The sequence below is a fragment of the Aplysia californica genome, unplaced genomic scaffold (assembly GCF_000002075.1).
Source record: "Aplysia californica isolate F4 #8 unplaced genomic scaffold, AplCal3.0 scaffold00008, whole genome shotgun sequence".
NCBI lineage: Eukaryota > Metazoa > Mollusca > Gastropoda > Aplysiida > Aplysiidae > Aplysia > Aplysia californica.
The window spans coordinates 1927026-1950614 of record NW_004797278.1 but is presented as its reverse complement, the minus strand read 5'-3'; the positions used below and the strand labels follow the sequence as shown (position 1 = coordinate 1950614).

At 37.7% G+C, this 23589-nt stretch overlaps 1 protein-coding gene across 3 annotated transcripts in view; it reads right to left on the bottom strand.

Moving 5' to 3' along the window:
• Positions 1–15270: 15270 nt before the first annotated feature.
• The window catches only part of LOC101850217 (heterogeneous nuclear ribonucleoprotein M), a 39065-nt gene continuing 30746 nt past the window's right edge, over positions 15271–23589 (bottom strand). For all 3 annotated transcript variants that reach the window (XM_005089702.3, XM_005089701.3, XM_005089703.3), the window contains 3 exons: positions 18834–18915; positions 17929–18087; positions 15271–15510 (listed from right to left, as the gene is read on the bottom strand). The gene's annotated coding sequence lies outside the window, so the exon portion shown is untranslated. The remainder of the gene's footprint in view (positions 15511–17928; positions 18088–18833; positions 18916–23589) is intronic.

The following is a 23589-nucleotide window of genomic DNA, read 5'->3' as shown; positions in this document are numbered from 1 at the left end:
CCCACTCTTTGCAGGGTTTTTTGGATAAATACTGTGCATGAATGGAAAATATTAAAGGATTACTCCCATACATCTTCACTGTGCAATATTATAATTGTTTGAATTACTTTGATCTTTAGCATTATTTCTTTAGCCATGGATTTTTTCTTGATTGCTTGAGAATGCAAGTTTTAGCTGCTCTATTCCTCATGAGTATTTAAAGTGTGAAATCATTGTCGAAAGAGAGAGATTGAGGGAGATGATTGTTTTGATTCTGAAAATCCTGTGAGGATCTAATATAAGTAATGATATGAGACAGCGTAGTGAAATTAGGTGCTCGTCAAAATGAAGAAATCGGAGAAATAGGCATTTTTCCACTAGTTTGGAAATTTTGATCGAATTTTTTAATTTTTTTTTTTGGCTTTACCTCTTTTATGTTCATATAAAAGCATATTTCCATGTGAATTTTACTAAAAACATTGATTAAAGGCACAAAATATGTCATTTGTTTTCAAAGACTCTTTAGCTATTGGAGTCATCAAACTTTGACGGCCATTTTCGCGCTAATTTCACTAATGAAACCAGGTGACCTCTCTTCCTTCAATCGCATATATCATGAGTTCTATTCGAGATAAATTGATATTTATTTCACTGGAAGAAAGGCAAATAAATCAGCTTTCTCATGATACTAATAACTCCACATGCCCAAAAATTGACGAGCGCCTGATTCCACCGCATCATGACATATAACATATGCCCCTTTGTGAAGTGTGTTCTCTAATCTTTCATGAAATAGATTGAGCTTTAAACTTAAGTTTTAATCAGTGGTGATAACGAATGCAAAATGTGCCTAAATTCTCTATGCAAGTGAAATAGCGTGAACTCATTTTTGTCTACACAATAAGAGTACAGTACAGAACTTGGACATTTTAAAACAAAATGGATGTAATATAGACCTATTGTAGTCCATCAATAGGTTTTATTGCAAAGTCTTTTTGCTTGTTAAATCAAGTATGGGTATCTGTTTTACATTTTATGGTCTTAAATTCACCAGAGATGTTATTCTAATGTGAGAAATGTTGCAGGGATAGGGGTGGATACATGTTGGCAAACATTTCTGTCTATTTTTGGATTTCTCAAGCCTCCTGTGTTGACTGTTGTATTTGGCTTTGTTTGAAGACCAGGCGAGCAGGGACATCATACTCCTTATAGAATAAGGGAAGACTCATCAGAGGGAAGTGCATGGGCTTAACCTCTTTTATTTAGCATTCAAGCATAAATGGCTAACATTAACTAATAAAACACGTATGGGGTGTGCTGTTGTATACGTCTCAATGGATGGACACTTGAAACATTACAAGGACAAGCAATCCACTGTGGTAGAAGTCACAAAGTCCTTAATCTTTTGAACTGGAAACCTCCACTCTGGTAGTCCAGAATTGTTCTTATAGAAACGGCACACCACCAGCAGAGATGGCAGTGACCTCAATTAGTCTATAAGATGCTAAGTGATACTCTCGTACTTTATGAAATACTGTGAATATATTGTGTACAAACGTAAAATGTCTCGTTGAAAATTACCTTTGATTTTAAATACTTTTCTTTACCACCTTAAAGCAACTGAATCTGAAATAATGATACGAAGACATAAGACATATATGGCATGGTTGCATTCTGTCACCCAGGATAGATAACTCCTGAATCCGTAAAGGCAGCCACCCATAAAATAACAACTGGATAAATATAACTTATCATACTATGATTCATAGTGTGATAGAGATGCTAAATTTTTAAAGTTCCTGGTTCTTTGGTTTCTGTTTTGAAATAATGACTCGTGTCAGTGACTGAAATGTGGGACAGCTTCCATTATCAAAGTTTTCAACAAATTTTTCTCTAACTACAATGTATTTGTTTATAGGCATGAGCTTCCTTCAGTCATAAATTGTCAAGTGCTTGGTTTCACTAGTGGTACAAGGGCTGTCCCAGAAATAACAAGAAAATGGCTATTAGATGAAAAGTTTTGTCTTGATTTAGATACAGTTATGCAGTTGGCTAAACATTTCTTTTATTTATCAATGTAGTCCACTCATGAACAATCAAGAATTTTTCTCATTGCTGGGCAATTAAATAGAATTTTATGTCAAGCGACCGAAGCCAATCTCTGAAGTGCTCCACAAAGGTTGTGTCAGTCATTGTGTCCCCAGGTTGATATCGCTGTAGTGGTCCAAACAGATGGAAACCTGAAGGGGAAAGATCAGGATTGTGATCCAAAAATCTTTTTCATTCTGTTCTTGGAAGTCTCTAGCAGCCACACTTCCCATTTTGTCATATATCTGCATTTTTCCTACATCATTCCTACAATGGCATGCAAACAGTGATGGTTTGCCTCCTTCTTTCCTATCAATATCCATCCTCCTGATCTCTCCTCCTTCTTTTTTATGCTTGTTACTCTCTCGTAATACTTATCTTCGACTCTTATATGACATTATTGCATTGTGTTGCAAGTGCTGTAAAACTCTTACTAAAACTTTTTTTAAATTGATGCACTGTGCCTTGCGGTCATCTGTCAACTGTTTGAGAGCCCACTAAGCTGACACTTTTCTGTTACTGTATGCCACAGTTCTGACACTTTTGTGAAGTGTTGATTTAGAAAAATCTAGGGAAACGGCAATGTCACGAATTTTGGGCCTCCTGTCATCACAAATGAGTTTTTCAATGCGTTAACCTTTTTTTCTGTAGTAATGGGAGAAAGATGATGGCATGTAATTTGCTCATCACGTACATTTGTATGCCCCTCTAGATAAATTGCACCTAAGGTATACTTTTGACTTGCATAAAACATTTTTACCACAAACAATACTTTCAAGTTGAGCCTGAAGTTTAGCGGGATTTTTTTTCTTTTGCATGAAGAAACCAAATTACAGCTCTAATCTCTTCTGTTGACCAATTTTGTGCAGTGGTTGCATCTTTGCTGTGATGAAGTAAAATGGTTGCATTCATTTTGTTCATTTTAATTCTCCCAAATCAAATACTGACTGAACCCAAAACTTTTTACAAAACTGAAAAAGATGGGTTAATTATTTTTAATATGGCCATTTTCCTGTTATTTCTGGTACAGCCATCCTTCATAGATTCAACCTTTTTCCCTACCTGATAGGTCCTGTTTATCTTTTCCTTTTCTTTGTGGTCAGGCTGCTGGGTTCCTTTTTTTTCAGTGTCCTTTTCTTAATTTGTCAATATCAAACTCTCTTGTCTCAAGGGAAAGAGAAGAGAGGACTGGAGTGTGTGACCAAGAATTAGTGACTGAGCGCTTTGTTTTTAGTTCTATCATAAAATGCTCTGAGACTTTTACAATTTTTTAATTTGATTTAATTTGATGGATGTTGATAATGTTTTTGCATCAAGCGACCTCATTTTTGTCTTCCTTTTTCATAGAAAAGATGTAAGAAGACTTCCTATGGTAGGCTACTCAATGTTTTATGTGACTCATTTGGGTTTTTATTGTCTAAAATGTTGCAATTCAAAAATGTTCATATTCTTTCTTCTATTTTGTAGTATACACAGTTTAAACCACACGTTCAAATTTTTTTTTTTAAGTAAGAGTCTACTTGTGAGGCAGGGTGGTGAAATCAGTCGCTCGTCAAAAACAAAAAACAAAATTTTGAACTTACATTTTTCTGGCTGTGGGGCAATTTTTTCAAATTTCTTTTTTTGGTCTTACACCTTTTATGTCCATCTTAAAACATTTCTGTGTAAATGTTACAGAAAACATTGATCAAATGCACCAAAAAATGTAAATTTCCAGTTTCCAAGGACACTCGTTACTCAAGCTTTGAAAATCACCAAACTTAGAAGCCAATTTTCTCGCTAATTTTTCCTCTGGCACCTGGAGATCCCACCTTCTTCAATCACACACTACACTTATCAACTTCTACTTCTATTCAAGATAGATGGGTGTTTTTTTTCCAAAAGCAAGACAAATTATGAATAAGTTTTAAGATGATACTAATGACTCTATATATATATGAAGAAAAAAAATTGACGAGAGCCTGATTCCACCGCATTGTGATGTGACACACTTTAACTCCTTCAAGGGATTCCACAATTTTAGTACGCACTCATGCGTATCAGTGAAATATTGATGAATTTGTTTCTGTTATTTGTAATTGAACAAAGAATCACAGTACTGGTGAAAATAGTTAGTAATTGTAGCAGAGGACCAGGTGTAGATCTTGGGGTTGATGAAATCGGTATCCCCAAAACACCAAATAACTAGTGAGCTGCTGAAACGCTTAGCCAAAAATGCCTCTTAAGTGACAAGCCGGAATCAAAGTGGAAAGAATTAAAAACTGTTTTTAGACAAATGTGTAAACCTTTTGACAGCGTTATTCTTAACAGTGTCACCTCTATAGAATATTCCAAATTAGCGTCAAAAACATAAAAATTAATTAATTTTGGCTAAATTTCAAATTTTCTCAGCTGAAAATCCTGAAATCATTTCTAGTTAAACTGGGTTAATCTCAAGACTTACCCTTGTCAGCTATTTTGAAATCCAGCATTTACCAGTATTACCAGGGATCTGTAACTTTAAACATCTTCGGTACAATGAAACTCGGATATATGAAGTCGTCGGGCTTATGATTGTGACGCGTCTGCATCTCTGCTGATGTTCCACGCCCTGAATCCCCAAATGCTTATGGCCTGCCCCCATCCCCAGGCACACGCAGTTACAGCCACACGCATACTGGCCACTGTCCGACGTCTCCCTACCCGGGGCACTCTAGGACGTGTCGTTGTTTGGTGTGAACGAAAGCTCCTGACTGATCCCATAAGATGTGCGCGATAGCCCAAGCGTGTACTGATCTGTGGTGCTGGTGTGATTGATGGTCCCTTCAAACAGAGTTGATGAGCTTTGTTTCAGGGGCTGTTCGCCTGGCAAGTAGCTTCGTTGAAGTGTTTGCTTATTTATGTGTTTGTTGAATCAGAGCGTTGTTGAGTTTAACTGATAAAAGAACTGGAAATCCGTCTTCTTTTGAATTCGAGTTTCATTGTCTAGTATAAGTCACAATTTGTGTCTTATTCTTAATTTCTTTGCAATAATTCTATGTTAGATTTCTGTAAAAATTCACTTATTTTCCCAAGAGATTTATGAGCGGAAATCGAAGTGAAATCGAAACAACATATAATCTGTGTCTAGGATTAGGATGCTCTTGCATATGTTTGAGTATTAGAGCCCCTGCTTTTTTTTGGCAATATTTTATGATTCCAATAGCCATACCATATTGTTTTAATGAATTCATGGTTTTAACATACACTTACAGTACTTACAGGGTGATCCAAAAAAACTACAACTTTTTTTTTAAATATCTCGCACAAAAATTGTTCTAGAAGGCTGTAATTTGGAACAGACATAAATTCATTCAAAAGGAATTTGTTTGACATAAAATCCATGAAGAAGAAACTTATTTTGAAAACGAAAATGGCTTAAAGAAAAAAGCACAGAAAAACTCAAAGTTCACCATTTTAACAAACCTTGTAAAGGAAGTTGTGAAAAGATTGGTTGACTTTTTCTTTATTTTCTCTTTGACATCATTTTCCATCCCTGTAACATTTAAACAATATTTAATTTCTTTTACAGAGTTTAAATTTAAAAACTAACGATTTCATTCTGGAATTCCTAGAAGCAGTGCTCTACATGCCCTCCTTTGGACTCAACACATTTTTAACGCGTCATTCGAAATGTTCAATGGCGCCCAAACACAAGGACCTGCTAAACCATGAGTGTTTAAAGCTACATGCACAGTACATATTCAGTATGAAGTGGCTTCTTGAGACAATGGGAGTGGGGTGCCCAATAGACAGCACTTTTGGAGACAACATATCCCACAGGATGAAAGTGGGATTTTTACTAAACTAAATGTCATTGAGGAAATGATCCCGCTTTCAAGACAATCGAGGAATCATAAACACATTGCCATGCTTTGATCCATGTCATCTCGGCCTAGCGAAGATGAAAATGGTACAGTCGTAGGTTAAGATCTGTCCTGAGAATGCAGACTGTTGATGTGTAGGAAAGTTCTAGCTGCAGATCATCTTCGGATAGACGTCAAGGGACTCGACTACTGAAATCTGTACCGGGGTGACGTTTAAAGGGCTGTGCATGTTCGACCTGAAGTGATCATTTTTTAGGAAAGTTTTAGTTCTGATTCGCTATAGATCAAAACTGACGGATCTTCTCTGCTCATGACACAAAAGGTCTTGAGGGCACCTAAGCATTCTTTCCATGCCGTGCGTGCGCAGAACTTACGAAATGTCAGTGATGGTGAATTTGCAGAGAGGTAATGTTCAATACAAAAAACTCCTTGCCCTTAACTAAACTTAACAATTATCTCAGCAGGCAAACGAAATTTGGGAATAATAAATGTAGACTACTCTTGACTTGTTAGACTGCTGTAGCTTGCAACATATGGCACGATTGTTGCAACAGTAGGCCTAATGCAAACTGGTGCGTCATGCTACGAAAATGGGGACAAGGTTGAAAACGGGTTGTTGTTTTTATGCGTCATATAGAGCCAAACCATTCATCAGACTTCTAAAATGAATATCAGACAAATTCCTTTTGGCTTCCAAATATTATGTTCAAATCTGAAGAGCAAAACTTCAATATGGAGGAAGATAATCACAAAGCAAGTTGTACAGTTGTTGTTTTTGTGGATCACCCTGTGTTTTAAGGGACATTGAATTTGGAACATTGAAAAAACTAGTTGTGTGAAATACTGGGTAGCCTACTTAGTTTGGAATTTTTTTTAATTGTCTGATTCTAATGATAATTCAAAAATCTATCTCTTAATACTCAAACCTAATGTCATGAGCAATACTAGATAACACAAGCACGAGGACAAAAAACAGAACAGAGAGATTATTAATGATGCTTCTGTTACTATAACAAAGTGCAACACCTACTCCAGATGTGAAGCTTTACAGAGCTTGATATGTCGAAAGGTTTAAAGGTCAAATTATTTGTGATTAGTTTGGGAGAATGAAAATGCCCACCCTCATTTTTCCAGAATGTTTCCTTTTTTTGTTGTTGATTTTTACAAACAAAAAACAATGAAAATATGTCATTATGATTTTGCTGTGTTCCTTTTAGAAGGTGTTCATGTTGTTTCGTACAGCAGCCATTTTGTCATTGCCAAATTCTCCATTTGGCAGAATCACATTTTATCAAATAAACTTCCATGGAGGAGGGGGGAAGGAGATTTGTTTTAAGTTGATTTTGAATTTTTTTAACACAAATGTTTGCTGCTGTTGTTAAGTTTTAGTAAGAGTTTTACGGCTTTTGAAACACCAATTAGTCATACAAGACCCAAAGATCAGAGGTGTTACTAGAGAGTAACTTACAAAGAAATCACTGTCTCTGAAATTTCAAATATCAGTTCAGTGCAGCGATAACGGTAACAGTAACACCAACAGATCAGCTCATTTATGAAGTAAACGCTGACAACTACTGTTTTTATCACAATACATTCCGATGTAGCTAAAAAATGTTTGTGTGTTCAGTTTTAGTTTTAGCTCTGACAATCTGTCTGGTTTATAAATAAATTAAATTCGAAGATAAAAAAATAAAACTTCTCACAGTACACTCTCCTCATTATGCTGAACCTAGATTGACATTATATGATATAGACCGGTACGTATATATACCAGTTGTCAAGATTTTACACAGTTTAGTCATTCATTTAGTCAATTCTTGCTCTCGTTGTATGAATAGGTTACCTTTAATTAATGTTAATGTAGACTTACGTAACTTAGTAAGTCACTGGATTGTTAAGCCTTAGATTTAGAGTACTTAGACTTAGAACAGGATTATGATGAGATTTTGAAAAAGTGTATTTTTTTGTATACTTGTGATAAGTGTTGTGGATGCAAAAAAAAACCCACACTGATCACATATATGTGTGCATGTACAATGAACTGATGTTCAACTTGGTCTTTGTGATATCATGTATGCAGTTCAATGTGTGTGTACCTATAATAATGGATGTTTCGTACATTGCTTTATTGTGTGAATAAAATACTTTTGATACCATACTATGATTTGTTGCGTTGGACATTTGGAGTCACAATGAAATAGTGATAGATCTTTACACTGTTGGTGTAAATCACTGCAAGTGAGTATGATTTGGTTGCCTCTTGTTCAAATAGTGAAGACTAATGCGGTGCCGTATGGCATTTGAAATTGGGAAAAGTGGTGAAACATAGTGAAACGTGAAAAATACAAGTATCGGTACTGCACTTTTGTAGTCCCTCATGATACATTTTAACTATAACAATAACAGAGAAATGTTATGTGTGAGGCATCATGGTGAAATCAGGCGCTCATCAAAATAATGAAATTTAAGAAACATGCATTGTCCCTCCAGTTTGGCAATTTTGGTCGAGTTTTTGTTTTTTGGCTCAATACCTTCTAGGGAGTGCTTATTTAGGCCACATATGGCCTAAATAAGGTAAGGGAGGGGGGTTTAGCTTATTTAGGCCACACATGCTCAAACTACCCTTTTCAGGCAACTGAGTTCGTTCCACTTTCATAATGGTGCACCTTTCTCATTTAGTACGGTTTTGTCTCAGTGTACAACTTATAAATCATAACCATAATGAATATTGTAAAGAACAAAGCACAATACGCAAAATTTTGCTCAATCCCAATGGTTTGAATGAGGGCCAGATTTTTCCTTCATGGAGGGGCAAAAGCTAGGCTACCATTTTGGCACACTTTGGTCAAGTGAAAAGGTCAAATCCATTCGGACCTCCGAATGGACTTCCGGGTTAAATTTGGGGTATAAAAAGAGTGTACACTACGTGGCTGAGTTACACTATCTTTGCCTGAGTGACAATCTCTCAATGTAGGCTAGTAGGCCTAGTAGTAGTAGTAGCAAAGATCGTGTAGAAAATATTTGGGAGTAGATTCTATCTAGTAGGCAGTTTAGTGAACGTGCTCAGGGCGAATCGGCCTCGATAAGCCCCGTAGACTTTTGTGATCGGCCACGAAGCCTCGTGTTTTGATGGGTCTAGATCTAAACAACTCAGTGTTATTCGCACTGCCACATCCGACAGGCCTAGATCTACATCTTTTTAAAAGGAAAAGAAAGATCATCAAAATGGTTGAATTCGCGTGAAAATCGATTTGGTAGAACTAGAACTATTAAAATTTGCTTCTGAAAACATGGCAATTTTTATACGAAGGCCATTTTTATAACTCGATGAAATAAAAACTACTGGCTGTGTACTGTGTTATTCTGTATAAAAATAAATTATGAAACTTCAGGACGTATTATTATTTTCCAGCATCTTTTGACGCCTGAGCTGTAGAGGTTGAAGTTTTCACAACACTAATAGATCTAGTAAGAGGGTTAGGTAATAGGGCTTTCCGTAAAAAATGCATAGATCTACAAAAGACGAACCACCGAATAGACCGGGCACCCCGCTCTCCCCTGCACACTGTGATAACGTGTTGCTGCGGTATCGCATTATTCAACTACTAATACGTGCGGCTATGGCAATTGGGATGTACTGACTGAAAAAAATTCAGTTTTGTTTTTATTTTACCATATATTTGACTTTAATATTGCAGGCGATAGCAAGATCTAGATTCCCTGTCTAGAATCAGTAGTAGCAGGCCTATGCTAGAAGCAGCCAGAGAGCCTACAACTGCTAGATCTAGATCTAACTTATTATTGCTATGCCTTTGGGCTGTGGAATTGAAATAAAACGAATTGCACAGTTCTAGTTACTTTTAGATTCAGCAAGTAACTGTATTTCCAGAGTCAATAATAATAACAAATCTCAGCATAACAATCACTTTTACTTGTATTAGAATAATTAGATCCAACTTTTTTTTCTAAAATCTGTTTTGCGCAAACTTAATATTTTCTCTACTTGTAGAGCACAGAATTTACATTGTAAGCCTCTGCTCAGTCTTTTAGTATACATGTATACATAATAAAATACACACACACAAGCACACACACACACACATATATATATATATATATATATATATATATATATATATATATATATATATATATATATATATATATATAGAGAGAGAGAGAGAGAGAGAGAGAGAGAGAGAGAGATCTATATATAATCATTTTATGTTGTTTTCAGGATATTTGTAAAACTCTTTTTTTCAACATGTCATAAAATCAAATTGTGCCATTTTCTTTGAAAAGAATAGCATTAGCAGTGGACTTTTTAGACAGCGAGTCTCTGATTCAATATTTTTTAAAAAATATGCTGATCAATGAAAATTGCAAATTGATAATAGTTTAGTCCTGTAGAGGATAGGTGGACTCTGAGGTCTGCAGAGCGAAATACTAGGTTTTAGGATGTGAACCCCGGAGTCACCGTAGTGAAATCAGGTTTGGTTTAAGTAAGGATTGGTGGACCCCGGGGTCAACGTAGTGATAAATAAGCAGGTTTAAGGTGGACCCCGGGGTCTACCTAGCGAAATACTAGGTTTTAGGACAGGTGGACCCCGGGGTCACCGTAGTGAAACAAGTAGGTTTCTTTAAAGATTGGTGGACCCCGGGGTCAGCGTAGTGAAATAAGTAAGGTTAATTTTAAAAGGATTGGTGGACCCCGGAGTCACCATAGCTGTAGAGGAATAAGAAGGTTTAATAAAGGATTGGTGGACCCCCAGGACACCTTGATTAAACCTACTTATTTTACTACGGTGACCGCAGGTTCCACCTATTCTAAAAACCTAACTAGTATTTCGTTAGGTAGACCCTGGGGTCCACCTTAAACCTACTTATTTCAATATGTTGACTCCAGGGTCAACCAATCCTTAAAATTAAACCTAGATCTACATGTACTTATTTCACTACATTGACCCCAGGGTCCACCAATCCTTAATTAAACCTAGATCTACTGATTTCACTACGTTGACCCCGGGGTCCACCAATCCTTAATTAAACCTATATCTACTTATAATTTCGCTACGTTGACCACGGGCTCCGCCAGTCCTACTATAAAATAAACTGAGATCTACTTATTTCACTATGTTGACCCCGGGGTCCACCGATCCTTAGTTAAACCTAGATCTACTACTTATTTCACTACGCTGACTCCGGGGTTCACATCCTAAAACCTAGCATTTTGTTAGGTAGACCCCGGGGTCCACCTATCCTTTTGGCTAGATAGACCCCGTAGTCCGCCTATCCACTTTTTTGATAATAACTGAAAACAATACATGCCAGTTGTCATGAATAGTGAAGAAAAATGCAGGGGAAAAAAGACAATGAGGTAGACTATAATTTGTCAAAAAAATTGCAAGTGCAAGTGAAGATCATAAATAATTTTGTTATTTTCTGGTCATCTTTCCCGGTTTATAAAAAAATTCCAGTGGGCCTACTACTAGATCTATGTATCTGAAGAACATTTTGCTTGCCTTTATTAGCTTTTTTCATGTGCATGAAAGCATAGAATATATAGTTTCACACAAATATATGCACAATACTTTGAAAAAGAAAGATAAGGTCATTGTTGTTTTGTTTTTTACGGAATCCGTTTTACGTTGAGAAAAGCGGTAAAAACAAGTTTAAAAATTTTAAGAATGCCCATAATATTAGTAATAGGAATCCCAAATCACTACCTAGTTGGCTTACTCTTTAATAACCATGAGCAGTTAAGAAAAAAAAAAGACAATGATATAGGATTTGTCTAAATATGACCATTAGCAATAAAGATGTTGCCCATTTTGTCCAATTATCCTTGCAGGTAAAATCACCCTGCACTGTACCTCAATAAGCACAAAAGGAATATTTCTGTGACTTTGTATAAAGGTGTGGCCTAAATAAGGTAAGGGAGGGGGGTTTAGCTTATTTAGGCCACAGGTGTGGCCTAAATAAGGTAAGGGAGGGGGGTTTAGCTTATTTAGGCCATATGTGGCCTAAATAAGGTCACCCTACCTTCTATGTCCATATAAAAATACATTTGTTCCATATGAATTTTACTGAAAAACGTTGATTAATGGCACAAAATATGTGTATGTTTTCAGTTTTCAAGGACTCTCAAGCTATAGAAGTTTCCAAACTTTGACGGCCATTTTCTCGCAAATTTTGCCTTATAAAACAGGCTACTCTCATCTTCTTTGATTGCAAATATCTCGAGTTCTATTCTAGATAGATGCGAATTTCTTTCTTCAAAAGCAAGATAAATGAACAAACTTTATAACGATACCAATAACTCCATATTATTACCAAAAATTGACGAGCGCTTGATTCCACCGCGTTTTAACACATATATTTTCAGCTGCCTCAGCAGCCTTACTGCCCAAGATTATGTTATTCCCCTTTCAAAAGGGCTAATATTTTTTTGGGAAAGACAGTGAATTTATGTCACCGGTAGCCATTACAGTGGCCAAGATAACAAACTCCAACTGCAACATGCTACCTACTATTTGATAAAAGGATGTGAAAAAACAAAATTCACAGCTCATCCAGTGGCCATGCCCTCTCTCTTAAAAAAGCACTGACCTCACACTAAATAGTACATGTACAATAAAACTCAGATTCAATGAGGTCGCCGGGTCTGACCTAAATCTCGTTGAATCCGAGTATTCGATATATAGGAAACATGAGGTTTTGTTTAGATAATCATAGGTACGGAGCAAGTAATGTATAAAGAGAAGTAACAAGTGGGGCCTGAAATGCCTGCATATTATGCAACAAAAAAAAAGACAGATTCGTTCAAATGCACGCCTGTGTCATCTTGATTGTTCGCCAAAAAGTTGTGTTGCAGTGTAGAGCCTAGCATTGGCAACTTTTGATTCCATAGACCAGCGCACAATTCATTACATAGATCAACGTCAAGACTAGCTTATTGTAATAATGATCAGTTGCCTGGGGGGGAAAGAATATGACGCGTTTGTATCTCCGTAAAAATATCATGTAGTTGCTTGCCTTGCAAGAACAAAACCTTCATTATGGGCCTGTGCTCAATTTTCTCCATTTTTATGTTGAAACTGGAGAACATGCCCCATTCACTTACAGTGTGCTGGAGTAAAAACCAGAAATCGGAAATTCCCCAAAATGTACATGCATTCTAGGAAGATGATCGTTGGCTTTCACCCCAAATTTCAGCTTTCTACACGTGTACCTGTATTCCTTCATGATCAGGTAAAAAAACTTTTGTGTGCCCCTTGTAAGTGTTCGTTGAATCCAGGTTATTATTATTGATTTTAAATTTTTTTAAAACCTGGAATCCATCTCCTCTTGTTGAATCCCAGTACTCATTGAATCCGAGCTCGTTGAATCCGAGTTCCACTGTACACAGTGCATCCTGGCTACTGGGGCCTTATGTTTCCAACCCATTGTACTTGTAAATTGATCGTGTACCAGACTTCATCAAGATATGAAAAAGTAGAGACTGCATAAATAATAAATCACGGCTTTTTACAAACAAAACAAACAACAGAATCACACTACATTTGGTTTCAGCCTATGGTCCTGCACTGTATGGCAGCCTAAATGAAAGTGACACGCATGAAAGATCCAACACTGCTTTACGTGCATCAGCTACTACAACCACATACGGCAGTCCAGTACAAACAGCTACAGCGAGGTGGGATAGCATCATTCGGTTCCACCAGTCTGTAAGGTAGCAGTTACGAGCTTCACTGTCGCATGCAGTTGCAGGAGACCAGAGTTGGGAGAAATTTTTATTGAGCATCTCCATCTTTCCCCTGGGGTTTTGTATCCCTCTCAGCCTGGTTTGGCCCTAACACTACTAACAGGCAGGGTTGGAAGCCCGCCTCCCAAGTTATCTAACTTGTGTTGATAGGGGTCGTGAAAAACGCCTTTATATCATTTGGTTCCCGTTTTTGCAATGCTAACGGCACCGACATGCCAATTTTACCAAAAATGTAGTCCACTTTAAAAAATTGATTGTGTGAGTGTGATGATGGTAGGTGATCTTTCTTTTCATTATACATGTATTTGATCTTGATGTAGATAGGTTAGGAACAGTGAATGCAGCTAGCCAAGCAAGTTTGGATGACACTACTGTACATGACAGAAACAGCTTCAAAGTCAAAGGACTAAACTTTACTCCCCATCCCTTTACCTTGCAGAGCAATGGTATCCCTTTCTCTATGCTTTGTTCTTTCACCAATCCCAGGATTGAGGGAACATTCCGTTTCTCCCTGGGCTTTATTAAAAGACTTAAGTAACTCATTGGGAGTCGGCGTGCCCAGAATTTTTCAAAGCACACATTTTCTATTCCTCAAGGTTTTTGTGGGCCATTTCAGAACTGCACTCCCACAAGTAAAACTACATTACTTACATCCCCTTTAGTTTTAACACACAAGACAAAGTATCGACAGATAATAAAACAATCTGAAAGTCAGCATCATGTGTTTGGATAATTGTTTTAGATCTAGACCACATTCTCCCTCCCATCATCCGTGGAGCTTATGCGACTATTACCAGGCAAAAATGCTGGATCCCTGTTAAAACTATGATCTGATGGCCTCTAAGCATATTCCCAAAGCTAGTTTCTCTGAAAAATTTTTTAAAAATTAGTTTAAAATCAGTTTCAACTTCTCTGGACGTACCGGTACCCCTGAACATACCAAGACAGAATTACTGGTACTTTTTCAGAACTGGGACTACTCTCTTCATCCTTGCAGCATAAAATATAAAAAGCTTTAGTTAATTCATTATGATCAAACTTCACTATAATGATCATCGCATAAGAGGAGCATTTAGCTCAATGAACAATTGCCACCCAGGCACAGACAGGCCTACAGAGGGGGTTATCTGTACTTTGTCTCAGCTTCCACAGACTTCCTCCTGAATAGGCCGGTGGCAACCAGGTCCTTCTTAGCTAAAATCTTAATCCATGACACTGGTATCATGTCTGCTCTGATTTATCACCCATAAATACACATGTCAAGATGGCAATAGCTGCTACTGCTATCTTGTTACACCACCAGCCCCACTGGACAGCTAATTTCACGCTCCTCCATGGTAAGCAGTATAATGGGGTTTGATTAGTATTACTAATATTTTTATTTTGAGTGCTTAGTATTACTAATATTTTTATTTTGAGTGCTCCATTGTGTGTGTTGATAAAATCAAATTTCAAACAAATTTTTCTTAACTTTCTTACTTGCAGACACTGACAAAGCATCGTGTAACAAAGATACCTGTCAATTCTCACTTCTCTGTTCTTAAATTCATACAATACTCATGAGAGTAAAAATGAAAATGCCAAAGACCATGATTTTCAAAATAAGTCTTTATTTAATCATTCACACAAGTAAAACCATGCCCATGTAGAACTAATCATTTTTAAAAAGTGACAAATTTTATGTCAAAATGTTGCCACATCAGCCTTGTTCAAAGTATCAGGGCTTTTAATGAAAAGCATAGCTGAATAGCCGCCCTTCAATCTTTCCAGTGCAGTCTGCCAGATATAAACAAACTGCAACCCAGACAGTCAGACAGCAGTCCGTACGACAGCCTGAAATAAAAAGTCACCATAAGTTCACCCAAGTATGCTGACTTATACCAAAGATTGTAAAGCACTAGACAGTCAACTCCACTATTTGAGATATATTTAAAAAGCGTCTGCGGAACCCCCAGAGGCCACATACACACAACTGCATATTTGACACTAAGTATAAGTATTAGAAAGTATTTCACAGCACTTGCCACAGAATTAGGTCATATCAGTGCTTCCAACAGCAAAATCCCAAAAAGGAGGAAAAATTGGCGGGGGAGTTCTGGAAGAAAATTTGCCCTTGAAGAGCTAAAATTTGGTCTTTCTGAGCCTAAAATTTAAAAAAGAATGAGATTCAGACACCAAGTAAAGCCACTATTTAACTTCCACCAGGTCTAAATTGGTAAAATGAAAAGTATACTTTGTAAGTAAAAGTTTCTCCTAGGGACAATACCAGAATGTGCATGCTTCATTACATAAAAAACTACAAAGCAGCAAATGATAATGATGGGAAAAAATTGTTGGTCAGTCAGGAGGAGTGGGGTGGGGAGAACTTCCGGGACCGGGACTCGTTTCCACTCTCATAAAATAATAATTGTATGACTTCAAATGCAGACACGCTGTCCATTCAGCCATCAGCAGTTCCAACAGTGAAAGGTAGATTAAGCTTGATGTTTACAGCACGACTTCACGAAAGGCACCGCAACATAGATCTAGAATATAGAAATCTAGTTGTAGTTTTTTTGTACAACGGAGACAGTGAGAAAGTCGAACACATGGGAGGGAGAACCATCAATGAGGCGGCGGGCATCGGATCCGCAGATGAGGTCTGGAGGAAACTAAAAAGTGGCAGAAAATTGGAAGCACTGTCATATAAAAGCTTAAGACTAGAGCTGTTAACCCTATCCGTACGTCGTGTTTTACTATTGCATCCATACGAGGTGGGGAACTCTGTACCACCACTTTCCAAAGAGAAAATTTACTTGTTAATCCTATCCGTACGCTTTGCATAGTAGTCTGTCAAAATGATTTTTTGAGAAATACTGAAAGTTTCAAAGAGATCTTCGCACTAGAAGTATTCTAAAATGTGAAGAACACAACCCTGGGGGTACAAAATGACCCCAGGGCGTACGGATACGGTTAACACATTACACTCTAAGGGTCTGGACGGGAAGTCCATTCCTGGATCCTGAGCAAGAGGAAGAAACCCACCTCCCATGAATACGTTTAAAAAACACATTTAAAAAATCCTGAAAAATTAAAACTTAGAAAAATGAATGTAGTTTTAGAAAAATATAACTTTATGTATGCACAAACTGTTGGAAATGTTATAACTTTAGTTCAATCGGGGTGTCCAACCCGTCACTCTCACTCTCAGCCTCGTGGTCAGGCCCTAGATCTAAATTCTACATCTGATAAATCTGAATCATCCCAGACTCTTGCTGCTATGTTTTCATCAATATCTCATTTATCTGATTTATCATATGCTTGTTTTAGCTCAAATCCATTGTTATTTCCTTTTTCAAACTCAGTTGTGTTGCTTTTCAAACAAGTCTAGACACCTTCGAAGTGTCGGAAATGCCATCGCACTTCGATCAGCTCTAATAGTAATACTAAAACTACAGGCCCGAAAAATTACGTTTCGGTATCAAACGGAAGAACAAACATTTAGTAATAGTATGAAAAACAAAATCTCGGCCCCAGAGTCTTGTTTAAGCGAGACTTCGTTTCCAAAGACACTAGGTCGGCAAGACGAGACTTCGTTTCCAAAGACACTAGGTCGGCAAGGCGAGACTTCGTTTCCAAAGACACTAGGTCGGCGCGGGCAGTTAAGGGCGAGTTACGGTAGAGCGCGTATGGAAATTCCCAGGCGAGTTACGGTGATATGTGTTAAAAGAGAGTAACAAACACACACAAAAAGAAAGAAAAAGAGGTGATGGAAAGAAGGAGCAAACCACATCAGAGCACTCGCCAACCACCTAAACTTTTTTTAGGGAGTGGGTAACCTTGCACACAAAGATTAGAAGGAAAAATTGCCCTCAGAATTTAGAACTTTATTTTTTTATCAGTGATGGTGGAACCATCTATAGCATTGCATATATATGGATTGCAAGAGATGCTTTTTTGTAGTTTTTTTTAAAGAATAAAACATATTGCAGAGTTCTATCCCTGCTAATACTTATACTTCTGACAGTACAAAAATTGCCTTGGAGTTCCTTTCGTCATCCCAAAAATTATAACTTTAAATCTGAAGATGTACAAACTTAAGACAAGACAATAAACCAAAATCAGTTCCAGTCCAGATTATCCTATATCTAACACTAACAATGTAAAATGACAAGTTGAAGAATTATTTCTCCGTGAAATTCAAAACATGGGGGCTGAACTTAAACTTGAGAGACGACTCAAAAGACAAGTTAAAAAGACAATCTGACCCACCTAACAGATTGAAAGCAGCCGTGACTCCAGCCCACAAATCCACAACAACTGTCAGAAATCTCCACCACAGACATCTGGTATCATGCTGTATCACTCCACAAACCATTAACAAGGCTTGGTATGGCAGTCCAAGACCAAGGTATCCTGAGAGCCTGCAGACTGGAATAAAACAGGAAACTAAGCACAAAAATCTCACTGACTCATAGACAGGATACTACTGCTTGGATTTCCATCTTTAATATGTTCTTAGGCTTGGCGTTGTATAGAACTATTATTATTTATCACACCGTTTTGCATATTCAACAATTGAGTACGAAAAGGAAGAGAGTTGAACATCAAATCAGTTTGTTTCCACGAGATCTAAACAAATAAATTGAGAGTGCATGATTAAACATATTATATATCATAAAAAAGACTTGCATCTAAGACAGTTTTATGGGGGGGGGGGGGGGGGGCTGTGTGTGTGTGTATGTGTGTAAGTGTGTGTGTGTGTCTATTCAACCAAGAAAAGTTGTAAAGAGCATGCTGTAGAACATGGATATATGCACTATATAAATGTAAACATAATATATATTATCACTTCATGAGCATCTCGAAGATATGAAGTCATCATCCAAGAGAGACTTAGATACTACAAAAAGAAAAATGAAGTGGAGGAGGAAAATCACTGGAAAAGAAAATATTAATGATAACTGATAAATTATAGGCAGTCGGTAATCTATTATCTATTTTTTTTAAAAGAAACAACAAAAAATGACCCCATTCATTGATAATTAATTACAGTGATGTAAACTTGATCCTCTCCCATTATAACAGGATTCGGCTATCACAGGGGTATCGCGTCAGCCCCAGCTATCCTGTCATAGCCAGGGCCCACTGTGTGTAGTAAGAACAGAAACCCTTACCTTGTTATAAATGTGGGGTCCTCAGATTCAAATCTTTAATCAGATCTCTTCATGTTCTTGGAGCAGAACGCCAGACACCACACTAAATGAATTAGAGAAAAAACCCAGAATGTATTAGAGGTAAAAGTGCAAATAAAAATAAAGGCATCCATTGCTTTTTCAAATCATTGGTATACCAGAAAGCACAAACAGACTTAAGCTTTGAGACTTTTTTTCTTGACCTCATTATTTGTCTTTTTGATTAATGGGGTCTGTTTATGACAACTTTGAAAAAAAAAAAAATTCATCAATAGTCTGGCACCCCCAGGAAATCGTGGTCTTGCGGCCGCGTTTTTTGCCGAGTAAACCCGCAATTTTTTGCAATTTTCGGGAAAAAAACATCAACGCTTTAATTTTAACAGAATTTTTAATTCGAAATGGTGAGAGTACAGAGCCGATAGGCTTACGTAAATCATGGTTTCGGCCCAGCTCTAGTCTACTGGGCGTACTCAAATGGCTATAACCGGAAATTCAGGCCGGAATACATCATGTACAACACAAACTGAGACATAGAGATCTAATGTGTGTAAGTGTAAGCGTGCGCGCGTGATCAGAACGTAGGTGCGTGCATGTGTGTGGTGTGCATGTGTAAGGCGGACGTGTGTGTGTGTGTGTGAGTGTGCACGCGCGCGTGAATATTGTTCGTACATGATGTATGTGTCTACATACACAGTAACCGGGCATCTTCTCTCAGTATCTACATGCATGGTAACCGGAAAGAAAATAAATCAATATTTGTCCTATGCTCAGGGTCCCCACCAAATCCTGGAAAATTTTTTCAAGACCCCCAAATTTTTTTCAAGTCCCCAATTCGACGGAAAAATCAGGCCGCTGCGCGTCAAGAATGATCCCCAAAAAAGCCCATCTATCAAAGATAAAAAGTCAAAATGTCTAAAAATTAATGCAAATGTACATTTTGTAGTATAGCCTTCTAACAATAGATGCCTATAATACTGGGTGACTGCCAAACCAGCTTCTCAATTTTCCAAGGGAGGGGCCTCATCCATTTTCCAGGAACACGTTACATAACAATGAAAGCGTGTGCTCCATTTATATCTAATATAATACATGTATATGTTTGTGAATACACACACACACACACATGTAGGTACATTATATCCAGTAAACAACATGTCAGTGTGGCACTGGGATCTTGAGAGACTTTGGTATTTCAGTCTGTTCTTACTTTTATTTATATTTTCCCATCATCATATTAGCCAACATAACAAACTATAGGCCCTATATTAAACAAATGAATCCTGTTTTGAGCCTGAAAAAAGACCTAGAACTAGAAAATCGACTGTCAATAACCAGTCTGGGTGTCACGATTCATATAATAAACGTGAAGACGAAAACCATTGCTGCAACTCAAAGTAGAGTAATAACTAGAATGGCTCAAGTACACCTATTCAGTGTGAGAGGTGTAAGAACTGGGGGGGGGGGGGCGCGCAAGATGCAGTGACACTGAAAATCTGCCAGTCTTGAACAGAAAGCTAATAAAATATAGATATAAATTACAATCACCCCATCCAATGAAACGCAAACACTTTAGTTCAATAACAAGGCATGAGCCGCATGACGGATCCTGATTCCACACAAGGCCTGCACCAACGCGCACTTTGCAGAGAGCTCTAAAGTAGTAATCAAAATGCTACAAAATTTGCTTCCAAGTTCAGTTTTTGTCCTCTAGCGTTGCCTTCAGCTCCCCCTCCCCCCCATCTCCTTCCACGAGTGTATCTTATAAAGGAGTCCTATACTTCACAGCGCTCAGACCGCCGGTACTCACAGGTTCATTGACCAGTCACGAGGGCGAACCTGTCAAGACGCTTGTATAACTTCTTTTTTTTTTTTTTTTTTTTTTCCACAAGCGACAGCAGAGGGCAATTTTTAATATTGATTTATTTTCAAGGCGACACAGCGTTCATAATGCACAACCTGCATGATACAAATGTTGCGTTATCTATCAGACTATTACCGGAACATTTCTGGGCAGTAACGAAAGCAGATCTTGATTCTTCCCGATCGAGCCTCGGTGTCACACACACTTCCGTCACAGCGGTTCAATTACGTTACCTCTTTAGGCCTCATCAACCATACAGTCTAGATAGCGGCACATTACACAGGCCCTATACTTTCCCGACTTACCGACCCATCACAAAATTCCCGACTTTTTCCCGACCTCCCAACCCATCTCAAAATTCCCGACTTTTTCCCGATATCCCGACCCTGTATGCTGTCACTTGTTGAAAAAAAAGAAAGTCATACATGTACAAGCGTCTTGTCGGGCTCACCATTGTGACTAGTCAGTGAACCTGTGCTTCGTATCACATTGTGAGTACCGGTTGGGGTCACCAAAGTTCATTCAAAGTCTGTGCACTGCGAAGTATAGGACTCCGGAAAGGGGGAATTATTGATTTTTTTTTAAAGCTACTGTCGGGAGAGGGCTGGGGTTGAAGGCAACACCGGATGACAAAAACTGAACTTGGAGTTCTGAACTGCCCGGTTACCGTGTACGTGACTCTGAGACTACGTGCCCCGTGTACGTAGACACTCCCTAAATAAATGTAAAACGCCTTATGCTGCGTTCACACAGGAGTGGTCGCTATAGAAATGATCTATATTATTATTACTATTAAATGAAAAAAAAAATTGCTGTATTTTACGATTTGACTTAGAGTTAAAACAATACCATACTGGTTTTAAAAAAGAAAATATCTGAAATAGATCTAAATACAGATTACCGGTGTATCGAAGGTATCAAGGGAAAAATAGAAGGATCTGAATCGACTGGGCCTAAGCTAATTTTGCATTTAGAGGTTTCAATCTCCAATTAATTTTTTTGGGTTTTTATAGACTAAACCTCATACTACACTTCAAAATCTTTGCATGAACCAAGTACCCGTTATGTACTAAATTTGGTAAAATTTTATGCTTTCATTTAAAAGTTACATGTATTACAAAAACCGAGGGTTCCGTTATTTTGGGTCACGCGGTATTATATTATATTTGGTCGATAACTTTATTGTTAACGTACTCGTGTGTTATTACAAGTAAATGTTGTTAATAAAATTTGTATTGTGGGTCATGATTTTTTTAAAGGCTGTTCTGCTTTTATGCTAACGGTACTCAAACTGTCAGGAATTTTAAACTAAAAATGTTCAGACCATATTAATGCGCCTGGGATGGGAAGGTTCCAATTTTTTTTGCAATTTTTAGGCAGTTTACCTTGCAATTTTTATACTTCAAAAATGCCATTTTCCGCGGGACAGAATAGTTCTTTGTCCCAACAACAATTATAAAAACACCTTACAGTTACAGTGGAGATCGCTTAAACCGAAATCTGCGGGACCTAGTTTTCTTCAGTTTAGAGAAATTGCTCCCTAATGGCTTTTTGCCTTCCCCTTCTAGTAGGATTGGAAAAACTCGCTGCTCTTCACTGTATCAGTTTCTTTTTTCTCCCAGCTATGGCTGTTGACAGTGTTGTATTTGTGGAAAATTCATTCTTGAAAAGGTTTTGTTTTTCTTCTGATCTACCTCATTAAGTAACTCTGCACTTTAAGTTGTAGGGTGTAAACACTGTGCTTTCTCTTGGATATTGTTGCTTAAAATGCTGAACAGTGGTGAACAATCACTACGACTATACAGTAGATGAAAAAGTAGATTAGCACACCATATTAAACTGTATTGTACTTTGCGCTAGAGAAATGAGATGGCTGGAAAGCAAAGATTATACCAGTACCCCATGTCCTTAGAGAACACCCAATGCCAGAAACATCAAGAAACACAACATGTGCTGCACATATATGCTCGTGTGTATGTGAACTAGTTTCGCAGAGACAATAAGTCATAACCTACCAAAGATCACATGACATATACATTGGTATATGCCCTGTCCTGGTTTCACTGTAAGCTTACATAATGTGTAAGTCTATTGATATGTTCGAATATATGTTAGCAATTAGCCCACAATTCACACATGTGTATTCTCGTGTCTATTTCTGTTTTGCTATCCTGAAGTGCCTAAGACTTTATTTGTTTTACTTAAGGCACCACTTCCCCCCAATATCATTAAAAACTGAACTTATTTACGTTTTAAAATTTAATGTGTTCTATGGGGAATTAAGCTATGTTATAGAATCTGGGCGGGGTCCACTTATGTTCAACCCAAAACTTTGAAGCAGGAATATATTTCTGTGGCAAAAAATGTTTTCTTTTCTTTTTTTCTTTCTTTTTTTGTGGAGGGTTTTACAGCGTTCGCAACTGCATAAGGTCATATGAGCGCCAAGGGGTGGGTGTCAACAGAGAAGTCTTTAAAGGGAATCAGACTTACTCTGCTCACCTCTCTGGCCTCAACAGCACAAGGTCTGCTTCGACTATCAAAGCACCCCAAAATAGCAGGTTACAAGAGAGTGACAAACATAAGAAGTAGAGGAAAATGACAATAGTAAGGATCGGGAGAGAAAAAGCAGCAGTTCCCTGTTGTAGATCAGGCACAGTTATGAGCGTGACATGAGTCAGCCCATTTATAATTCTACTATGCTTGAACGAGAAATGTCCCCCCTTTGGGAATGGCCAACAGACACTACAATCAGTGGCACTCCCCCGGGGGGACAAAAAAATGTTTCAAGATAATTCTTCACAATCCACAGAAGAAAAGATGGTGTTAATATGCATGCCAAAAGTGAAGCAATGTGCTGCCTAAAAAATACTTCGTTCA